This window comes from Onychomys torridus, chromosome 6 (assembly GCF_903995425.1).
Source record: "Onychomys torridus chromosome 6, mOncTor1.1, whole genome shotgun sequence".
Taxonomy (NCBI): Eukaryota; Metazoa; Chordata; class Mammalia; order Rodentia; family Cricetidae; genus Onychomys; species Onychomys torridus.
In genome coordinates, this window is record NC_050448.1 from 17,907,189 (window position 1) to 17,919,125 (window position 11,937).

Genomic DNA, 11,937 nt, shown 5'->3' on the forward strand with positions numbered 1-11,937 from the left:
CACACAAACTCACAAATTTACACACATATACACATACAGACACATTCATATACACACATACAAGCACATACACACAATACATACATATAAACAAAACCACACACACATATACACACATACACAGATACATACACATACATGCAAACACACACTTCCATCCATGGATTCTGCATCCATGAATTTAATAAACCACCAATCAAAAATATTTGAGAAAATACTGAGTCTGTACTAAACACATGCAGATTTTAAAGATTTTTATATGTATGTGTGTATGGTGACTGTGTGTACTCCCACAGAAGCCAGAAGAGCATCACATCCCTGTGGCTGGAGTTACAGGCAGTTGTGAGCTGCCTGAGGTGGGTGCTGGGACCTGAACTCAGGTCCTCTACAAGAGCAACATGCACTCTTCACCACTCAAGTTCTTCTTGCCTCGTCCCCTAGGTGTAGTTCAGTGCAGTATAAAACAGTGTGACAGGTGTAAATAATCCAGAGGTGATTTAAGCCACAAGAGGACGTACCTAAATTATATGCAAATTATATGGCAATTGTATGCATGTGTCTAAGGGACATGAGCATCTGGTCATTTGAGGGTATCTGAAATGATAACTGTGATAGATGACAGATAGATAGACAGATAGACAGATATATATATATATATATATATATATATATATATATATATATATAGAGAGAGAGAGAGAGAGAGAGAGAGAGAGAGAGAGAATGTCTAGAAATAATTTTTATATGAAGTTATCTATGTTTTATAATAGTCTTATCTTTATATATATAATGCATTTATAATATACTTATTTCTAGTTGCATAAACTTAGATATATATTTTAATGTGACATGGATGTCATATGTACACACACATAGACACTGAAGATGGTTTTGGAAGACACAGGGAAAATCTTCCATTGCAGTCTTAGAGGAGCACAGATGGATTCTTGGGACCTAGGGAAGGACCCATTTCTATTTCACATTGCTATCTCTCTTACGTTTTTGGTTTTTATTCTTATAATAACAAAATTGTTTTATAATAGCTATATGAATATATAAAATACAATATTTTATAATATTTGGTTATGCCAAGCAGTCATTATCCGCCTACCTTCCTCCGAGATGAGTTCCATGGTACAGAGTTTAGGTCTATTCCAGGCTACAATAGCTAAGTTACAGTAACTTTTCCTCAACATCTGCATGGTGTTGCTCTACTTCTGTCAATCTGTCCAGCTCTGGGCCGATGAGATGAAATGGGTATGTTTGTCTGGATAGAACAGATGTGACCAGCTGTAATCCAGCATGGTAACTGTCACACAAGTGTGGTGACAGTAACTGGCCCCACAAAGGGGAGAAGAACCAACCTGAGGGAAGGGAGGTGTTGGCCCAGTGAGGGTTCTCAACGGCACAGCAATGTGCAAACATGAGCTTGGAAACGCACCAGACACTCAAGAGCACGAAAGTCCTTGGGTTTTGGCTTAAGTAGAGAGGGAGGATTAAGCAGCCAAGATCAACCTGCAAAGGCCAGGAGGGGTCCAGCTGCATAGAAAGCATGTTGTTCCCTGTCCAGTCACAAACAACATACAGGGAGTCAGAGTCATTTGATTTGAAAGACATGTAAAGAAAAGCGCATGTAACTACTTTTTAACCTTTAACAAATTAATAATTTACTCATAATAATTACCTTTAATGTGTGTGTGTGTGTGTGTGTGTGTGTGTGTGTGTGTGTGTGTGTGTAAGCCAGCTACACAACCTTGGGTGTCATTCCTTTGAGAATCATTCACCTTGTTTTTGAGACAGTCTTACTGGCCTGGAAGTTTCTAAGTAAGCTAGGCTGGTGGGGCTGATGAGCCCCTTAGATTTGCCTGTTTCTATGTCCTAGCTGGGATTATACTCGGTCTTTATTTTTTATGTTTTAAAGTGCATTCTCAAGCTCAAGACAAGGTCTTCATACTTACAAAGCATATACTTTACCAAATAAGCCATTCCCAGCCTCCAGAACCTTTCTTGCTCTTTTTTCATTGCAAAGTAGAATTTTCTATGTTTATCTACCTATTTTGATAAAAATAATTTGCTATTCAGTAACTGAGCAGAATATATAAAAGCAAATCAGGATTTTTGGAAATCAAAGTCCCATGTTGATATGTTGGTGAAAACTATGGGTTTTTCTCCCATAAAAATGTAAATATATAGGGCCACTAAGATGGCTCAGTGAATACAGTGTTTGTTACCAAAGTGACAAGCAAGTTCCATCTGTAAGACCTGTATGGTGGAAAGAGACAACTGACTCCCACAAAGTGTCCCCTGACCTCCACACACATGCTGTGACATTGTAAATAGACATAAAAATAATTTAAAGTAGATATAAAGTATTACATATAATTCCAGGAAGTTTACGGGACTCTTTAAAAAAAAAATCCCTAAATTTAAAGGTTATAGAAGTAATCAATTGGCAGTTTTGTTTTGACAAATTTGGGTTTTTTCTTTTTGAAGGAAATTGTGTGCAGAGCCTTGGGGACTCACCTATAACCTGTTGAGTTCTCAAGAACCAGTTCAGAGTCTCATTTTAACATCCCGTTCTGAGCTCACCTCCCAAATGCGGTGTGTGGTGCTGAGTTTTCTGAAGTATTCTTAGTTATAAAAAAAATCTATGGCAAAGTCAAGTGTGTGATGCTGAATCTAGGTCATAGGCTATTTTAGGACATCCAAACAGGAAGTGAAAAGGAAAGCAATCCTATAAAATACAGTGAAAAACAATTCCATCAGATATCAAAATTTCAAACCCTTCCCAGAGCTACTACATACTTATCAGAGTAAACCCGAGCCATGTGTGGAGAGGGGTCCAATTTTAAGACTTGCTAACTTCCGAAATAAAATGTGATTCCTTTGTTGCTTTTTTGGCCAAGAGGCTGTTGAAATGCCACTGGGCAAGGGAATGGGAAGGATTAGATTAGGAATTCGTGTGCAGAGGGGCAAATTGCAAATTCATTATTCTACTTCAGAAAAAGAGTAAAATAGGGCTGTTTGGCTGAGGCAAGAAAACCTGCTAATAGTGAACCAAACAGTGCTTTGAGCGCGCATGCGTTCTTGCCTTAACGAGTGAAGAGCCTTCTTTTGAGGCTCAGCTAAGGGAAGAGGGGTTCCGCAGAAGGCTGCAGAAGGTGGGAAGAAGTGTTGAACCGGCCTGGGTTGAGGGAGAGAGGCCAGCGAGGAGGAGTCGTGACTCCCTGGCTGAAGTCCCAGGAAGGAAGGGCTGCGGGCTCCTCTGAGCCTCCCGTGTCCTCCATGGCATGCAGTGCCCGCTGGACTAGCCCTTTTGAGTTTGCCTTGGCACTCAAAGAGCACCAAGCTCAGAAATACCGGCTGGTGCTGACTGTCCCGCAGGACTCCGAAGCCAGGTTGAAGCCAGCCAAGCCACCATTGAGATAAGATCAGACCTGAGAGAGTGCAGAGCAGATAACCCAGCCTCGGACCTCAGAACAGGCACGTACCCAGGCAGCCCGAAATCAGAGGATCCCAGCTACTCTGACACCAGGAGACCCATCCTGGTACCTCAGAGCGTAGGATAGCCCTCATACTATTACCCAGAAGGGAGAAGTCCTGAAGGCTAGGCATGTATCAAAGACCAAATTTACCAAAGCAACTGTCAGCTCCAGCTGGGATTGCCATTTATCAAGTATTTAAACAGACTGGGAATTAAGCCATGGGGATACTGTGTTAGTGGTTAATAATTCACCCACGTGTCTAAACCTCCCTGTTCCAGCAGAACCCAGGCTCACAGGAAGATGGCGTCTGTGGTTGAGAACTGAACCAGCTGCACGTTCTGTGCATGTAAACGTAGACCTCTGTTACATAATTCTACCACCAATTCAGAATTATATCATCATTTATTAGTTTCTTTGAAAAATTAGGAAATTAATTGTCAAGCTTTATAATTTCAAATATACTAAATGTCCTTAGACATGTCTAATAGATGACTGACTTTTCTGTATTCTCTGTGTGTGGTACACACATGTGTATAACACTGTGTTTTCTATTTCCTCTTTTTCTTACATTTCCTGTGTGCTGAGCTGGGGTATTTGGTTTTTTAAATGATGCAATGGATTAACAAGATAATGTATCAGGAAGGAAATCTTTTAAGGTCCAAGGACCTCAACACTACCTTTTGTTTCGTTTTGATTAAAGCGATGGGATTCCACGTAGTGGAAAGTTGTGCAGGTGGCTGTCTGGGAGCACCACCAAGCTGACGAGCAGGTGGTGGGAAGACACTGAATCAAAGTGGCCAGATGGTTTCTGGCATCTCACTCTTTACCTACAGTTCTCTGCTGCACTGAATCTGGATGCTCACAATCCAGGTTCTGTAACAAGAAGAAAGAGTGATGTTTTCACCTGTGAAACTCTGAACCTGCTAACCATCAGAGAAAGGAGTGGGTGATTGCGTGGAAATCGACTCATAGATTCCCTGAACATTTCTCTCAGAAAGCAATTATTTTGTGAACCTCTAGGGCCCATCAGGACCTCCAGTAACTGTGGGAAGGTTTCTTTTCTGAATAAAAATGAGTAAAAGTATTGATCAAGATTGTTCTTCACTTTGTATATTAATGTTTGGGGGATGTCAATAGTTAACTAAAACTTCAAGTGTAATATTTTGGAAAGTTTAGCATGACCTAATTCTAGTTAACTAGAAATATTTCTAATTAAAGATGAATATATTTGAAATGACAGAATGCTTAAATGATACTTTCCAATGAATTGTTGTATTGAAATAATTCATTTTTTAAAGTAAGATATAAATTGAACATCTTCACTTTTAAAAAAGACACATACCTTATTGATTTAACTAAAATTTTTTTCTGACTAGCTGCATTTCTAAAATACATAGAACTAGAGAGATTATTAGCACTACAACAGATATCTTAACATCATGTTAAGTTTGGGTGATTCTTTCAAATGAAAGATAATCTAACTTAATGACTTGGCTGTATGCTAGTGAGTGTATGAGACGTGACCTACTTGTCAATGAGACAGAGAAGAAGATCATGTCTTACAAGAGTGTCCACCACCCAGTGAGACAAGATATTTTCAGTTTTCTGCCTTTAACATCTGTGTACACTCAGTTTCCCTTTGTCCCCTCTCCTATAGGGAAGAAAGAGGGATTTGCAGCCATAGAAACACAGGCTAGGCCACTCTGTGCCAGTCACCCGCATTTAGAACTCTGACAAGTGGGAGTCAATGGTGAGTACGCACAAGAAAACCACTCCAGAAACTCAGGTTAATCTTCCCAAGAGGACAATTTTGCCCCAAAGCACCAAGCAGAATAAACTTTGCCTCCAAATAGGGGGTGTTTAGGAAACATGGATGGATGCTTAGTGAAGGGTGTCACAGAAAGCTATGACACTGTCAGTGACATGATAAGGTGTGAGGATAAATGTGGGGACTCCAAGGGTGACACTTCGGGGTTTCCAACCCAGCTGATTCAAGCCTCCCAGGTCTCTGTGCCTGCCTCTCCTGGAGGGGGGAGGAGGGGGGAGGAAAGAGGGAGGAGGAAGGCCAGCACCAGGGAGGATTGAGAAAGAGAACTGAGTGCCAGGCTCTTGCCCAGTCTTTAGGAGGACTCCTTAGCCTCCTTTCCTAGTATTTCTAGTAAAACACATTAATACATATGTGCATGCAGATAAAGTTCTTCAACAGAAACACCTAATTTAATGTGCACTGGAGACGCCCTCGAGCTTGGGAGTGGGCTGGAGGCCCCATCTGTGCTACCGGCTCCCATCAGTCACAGTTCAGAAGGTCTAGCAGCAGAAGAACCCTGTGAGGAGCTACAGCTTGTGACCATGTTCCTCATATCCAGAGAAATCCTAATCCTCTCTAGAGTAACTCAGAAGTAACCCAGTTCTCCTTGTTCGTGCCTTTAGTGTCCCCAAGTTCTCCAATTTCATAATTATTAATATAATGGTGAGAGAGCACAGTGACAGCTACAGATGGCTTGCTGCACACGGAGCCCTGGACCAGGTCCTTTGTGCACATTTACCCTTCCCACAATTCAGGGAAGCTGTACTTTTATTCACATTTTTTGAGACAGAGAGCACATATAGCCCTGACTGTCCTGGAACTCACTTGGTAGCCCAGGCTGGCCTCAGACTCACAGAGATCCACCTGCCTCTGCCTCCTGAGTGATGGGATCAAAGGCGTGCACCACCACCGCCCAGATCTTGAGTGTTTCTTGATAGCAAGAGCTATCTCTTCTACAACAAAGTTCTTGAAGAGCTGGACCTCCCTGGAAGCAAGCCACCTGGGAGATCTGGGTATGCAGACCAGAGCTCCCTCCCCTGCAGTTCAGGGGCAGCTCATGCACTCTTAGCAGCTATCTGCCACCAAAGGGTCTGAACTGACCTCCAGGCTACATGGTGAGTCCTCACTTGGATCAGTCACATTCTCTGCTTTCCTCCTACACCCTTCTCTAGCCTTTCTTTTTTTCCCAAAGGGACACTATAGTTCTTTCAATGAGTCTCCTGGACAAGACCCTTGTGGTGTCCTCTTGGCCCTCTCATGTCTTCCCCCCACAAACTCTATGAATTCTGTGGCTGCCACACCTCCCTAAGTCCCATCCATGCAGATACAGCCCCCATGTTTGAAGACTGCTCATAAAGTACTCTCTCCTGCTCACAAAAACAGTTTTTACTGTGGATGAGATGATGGCTGAGGGTCACAGAAAACAAACAGCTTTTCTTTGATGACTTGGTGCCTCTAGCTTGGACTTGTGACTCCAAATTTAGGACTTCTGATGTGTCATAGTAGACAGTATCCCTTTCTGTCCCATTCAAGCATCACAGGAGTCCATGAAAAATGCTTATCTTGCTATGATTCTCGAAGCATTCGTGAATAGCACCTTTTAGCAAATTCCTTAGATGCTGAATGTTGAGGAACACTAAGGACTTGAAAAGTTGGAGAAGTGATTTACTGCCACTACTAAAAAAGCTGGGAGAATATTAGCTTTAGAAAGCTTAAGTAAGGTTGAAATAGACTGTGCACAAATTATAAGGTATCGAGAATAAGAGAGAATGAGAGGGGAAATAAAAAAAAACCTTTGTGGTTACTTTTCTTTCAACAGAAGAGCATCTTACTAGAAAAGGGCTTGACAAACCCTGATTCATCCTGGAGAGATGCCACTTTTTGTTTTAGATTTTTCTTGAAGACATATTGTGCATTTTCATTATTCTCCTCTGTCTCCATCTTCTACTGCTTTCTCTGTCTCCTTCCCTTCTCTGCTCTCTCTTCCTCTTCTGTGTTCTTCCATTGCAGGGGACATTAAAGTTAGCTCTCACCCAAAGCTTCACATACTCCATCACAAAATTAAATCTATCAAAATGGATTTTATGTTTGGCTTAGTTCATCCTCTTTGCTTGTCTACAAACGATTAGCTGTTGCATTCACCCCCAAGAGAAGGAGAGCTATTGGGATAGGTTGTCTATGAAGAACACGGGCTTGTAAGAAGGTAAGGAGAATGGGACATGTACATCCTGTCCATGCCGAAAGATGACAAAAACAAGGAGAAGGGCCGGGGCTCAAGGCTCAAGAGAAGGGTGTTCAGTTCCACAAGCATCTGGGGGTCCTGCTAGGGACTGGCCCCATACTCTGTGTTGGGAATACAGAAATTAACAGACTTAGTCAAGGAGCTCCTAATATGTTGAATAAGGGTGGAGAAGTAAACAGCACTGTCTCCTTCCTGATTTTAGAGGAAATGCTTTCCGTGGTCCCTCTGTTACTAGAGTGTTGGCTTTAGGTTTGCTGTACACAGCCTTCATTGTGTTAAGGTGCATTCCTTCTGTTCCTAGTTTTGTCTGGACTTTAATCATGAAGGGAAGTTGGACTTTTTGCATGTAGAGAGATGACCACGGGATTTTGACGAAAGCTCATTCATCATTGATGGATAGCCAATCAGTGAGTTCCTTAGGTAGTCCATGCTTCTTATTCCCTTAATGGAATTTGCTCACTGATGCCTCCTGTGTTGGAGCACAGTGTCTGGCATTTCTGCTCCCACCTTTAAGTTCAGGAAAGACCTGAGTTTGATTCTTATTACCCAAATAAAAAGCCAGTATGGTAGTGCACATTCATAATCCCAGCCATGGTGGAGCAGGGGAAGATTCTTGGACTCACTGTCCAGCTAGCTTAGGCTAGTGGGTAACCTCTGAGTTCCAGTAAAAGACTATGTTCAAAGGAAGATAGCCATCCAACACCTGAGGTTGATCTCTCTCTCTCTCTCTCTCTCTCTCTCTCTCTCTCTCTCACACACACACACACACACACACACACACACACACACACATTTGGTGGGGGCAGGGAGATAAAGTATGTAAAGCTCCAGGAAGCTTCTGAGCTAAGATTTCTTCACAAGAAGATAAACCCTTTAAGGTTTTATCCACTTTAAAGAAATGAGGCTTCTGAAATAGGATGGTGCAGCCTGAGTGTGGTCAGACACCTCTGAATTCACAGACACCACTGCCTCAGAGTGAGGTGTGGCTCCAAGCACACACATGGCAGCCAAATACACAAGTTTGGGTGTTCATACTGCGTGTTTCACAACTGCTCACTTTGTTGATGTGTTTGATCAGCCACTTAGGTAGGATGGTAAAGAGTAACAGATTTTGGAACAGGGATGTGGCATATCACAGGCATTTACACTGGACTTTTGTTGTGGTACACTCCTTTAAATTTACCTCTCAACAGTTTTCAAATATTTTGATATGCATGCATGAATACCTGTTAACTTCAAGAATAATGGAAGTAGAATTCTCTCCACAGCTTGATTTGGCACAAGGCATAGCACAATGTAATGAGTCCATGGCTTCATAACCTACCTCGTTTTATGCTGGGAAAGGTGGTTGGTTGGTCTGTCTTTGCTCCAGTTCCTCCTTGTAGGATAATAGTAGGACCTACCTAAGAGGGATGAGGTACGCTTTATTGCCATCAATTATTTTATTTTAAGTTACAACAGTGTCTCAGCTGACCAGACGGGGGCAGAAATTAGAGTTTTGTAGCAGAAACATGCTAGAACACTTTGCCTGGTGCATTAGCTCATTGCTTTTAAACTCACCCTCATGCAAATGTTAGAACACAGCTGGAAACAGATAACTTCTTTCCCAGAGGAACACTGATGACTTATAGTCCAATTTCCGTGGATTCTTATGCCTGTCTGGGGCCTCATGGTGTCTTTCCTGCTCTCATTTCTGTCAGCCTGCTGGCTTGCCAAACTCCCACCAGCATGGCCCATTCAGTGGAAGCCTCAGCTCTCTGGGCTCCTCTAATCCAGATCTCCAAGCTCCCTCACATTCCCCCAACATGCCAGCTCAAGAGGTCTAAGAACCATGAGGTTGGCTTTGTCACGGTAATACCCACACTTCATTGTGCTGACTTCCTGGTACATTTCACGTCGTTGAGAACAAATACCTCATGGAAGCAACTTCAAGGAAGAGAGATTTATTTGGCTCACAGTTTGAGGGGCTTTCCATCATCACAGTGAGGAGGTTCATGGTGAAGCCATTCCATCCACGGCAGTAGAGTATGAGGCTCTGGGCATTCACATGACATTGGACCAGTGCCCTGGCCAGCAGGGTTTCAACAGGGGCGACCCACCTGTGGGAGCGAATGAGAGACGGGATATAAGAGACGACAGCAAGACAGTATTCTGATCAAGCCGCCAATCTTTATTTTTCTCCGCATGGCTTGTATAGCATAAGAGGGGAAGGGGCAGGAAGAAGGGAAGGGGAAGGGACATGGAAGGCATGCAGGTCGTGCAACTGCAAGATGTCTGCTAAGGACACTGGTCAGGGGCCATTTGTTCTGTTGCTAGGCTACCTGACCATGGAATGCTCTTTACATTCGGTTGCCATGGCACCTGACTATGGAATGTTCTTATCTTTGGGAGCCTCCAGTTAGCAAACAGGTGTTCCTGCTCTGGGGAAGGGCAGTGGGCTTATGACTTGTTCTCTGGCTTAGCGAGTACTTTCCATGGTTCATGTTTGGTTCCTGAAATCTTGGTCCCTAACAGACCAGGAAGGAGACAGAGTGGCCTGGGGCCAGGAATGTATTATTCTCGAAGGCTCTTCCTGAGTAACCTACTTCCACCAGCTAGACCCACCTCCTAAAGCCACCAGAGCCCCCAAAATAATCCCATAAGCCAGTGACAAAGCACTCACAACACAAACCTGTGGGAAGCATTCCAGATTCAACAATGGAGTGGGATGGATTAGAAGTCTTTTTTCTTACTGAGAAGCTAGGTTATCTCTGTTTAACCCAGGTTTAAAAGGAAGAGCAGGGGAAGGGAAGTAGTAGTGGTGCATTCTTGTAATCCTAGCACTTTAAAGGCAGGTAGATCCCTGGAGTCTGCTGGGAAGCCAGCCTAGCCTAATCCTAACAAAAAGAGCTTATTTCAAAAAGAAAGAAAGATAGATAGATGGCTCCTGAGAAATAACACCCAGGAAGTTCATCCACACAGGAGCATTTACTCATGGGGCACACACACACACACACACACACACACACACGCACACACACACAACTTGTAAAGAGGAATGGTCTACTTTGCTTCACAGTTCCAGAGGATTCATTCCCCAGGGTTTCCTGTTGCTTTGGGCTCTTGGCAGCACAGTGCACCAGAGTGGGAACACACAGCAAAGGAAGATGCTTCATGTCACTGAGGCCAGGAAGCAAGAGTCAGGGTCCTTCAAAGGCATGCCCTGGTGACCTAACTTTCCGCAACCCACTTCTAAGAGGTTCCTTCCCCTCCCCCCCCCCCCCCCCCCCCCCCAATAACACTGGGACAGAGACCAAACCTGTTAGACACGGGTCTTTAGGAGACATTTAAGATACAAACTATAGAAAATATGTTTTAAAATTCTGGAATTATGCCATATATGCATTACTATGCTATATGTTGTAGCAGGAATCTTAAATGGTCTTATTAATAAAGTCAAACCCAGGGCCAGGTATTGGGGTGAATGCTGGAAGATCAGAGAAGCAGAACAAGCCACAGCTTCCTAACCTCACCAGTTCCTCAGCTGATCCTGTTTCCTCAGACTGGAAGCTTCTGTGTCCTCATCTGAATGGATCTCAGCTGAACTGCTGCTTCAAAGCCTGAAAGCTTAACCAGCCCATTTCCTGGTTTTCACGCCTTATATGCCTTTCTGCTTTCTGCCCTCACTTCCTGGGATTAAAGGCCCACTTTCTGGGATTAAAGGCATGTGTCACCATGCCTGGCTGTTTCCAGTGTGGCCTTGAACTCACAGGATCCAGGTGGATTTCTGCCTCTGGAATGCTAGGATTAAAGGCGTGAGTGCCACCATTTTCTGTTCCTTGTATGTAGTGGCTATTCTGTTCTCTGACCCCAGATAAGTTTATTAGGGTACACAATATTTTGGGGACTACAATACCACCACAATATGTAATCTAGGATCATGATTCAGTATGCTGACTATGGTTTTTCGAAATCAGAAGACACAGGTAGAAAACTGGTGAGGACACAGAGAAAAGAGAGCCCTTGCATGGCCGCCCCCCACCCCTGTCTGCTCTTTGTGTTCCTCTATCCTGCAGTGGACAAGGACTTCATGCAAGATGGTTTGCAAAGGTTGTAGCAGTAAATCCATTCCTCTTTGTCCACGTCTTTGACAACCTGATTCCAGTAATGGAATCAGTTCTCCTTTGGGCTGACATTACCACATGCTTCCCCAACAGAACTCTCTGCAGGGGATGGGCTGCAACTTCTGAACTTCCCTGCATTTCAGCACACCTAATGCTTTTCTTTTCTCTTCTCCTGCTATGGGAGCTAGGCCAGACAAGGCCTCCTAATGAAAGACTGCCCGAGAGAAGGGCACAGCCAACAGTTCCAACGAAGCACCAGACAGACATAAGCAAGCCCCACCTCCCACCCCTAAGACCCCC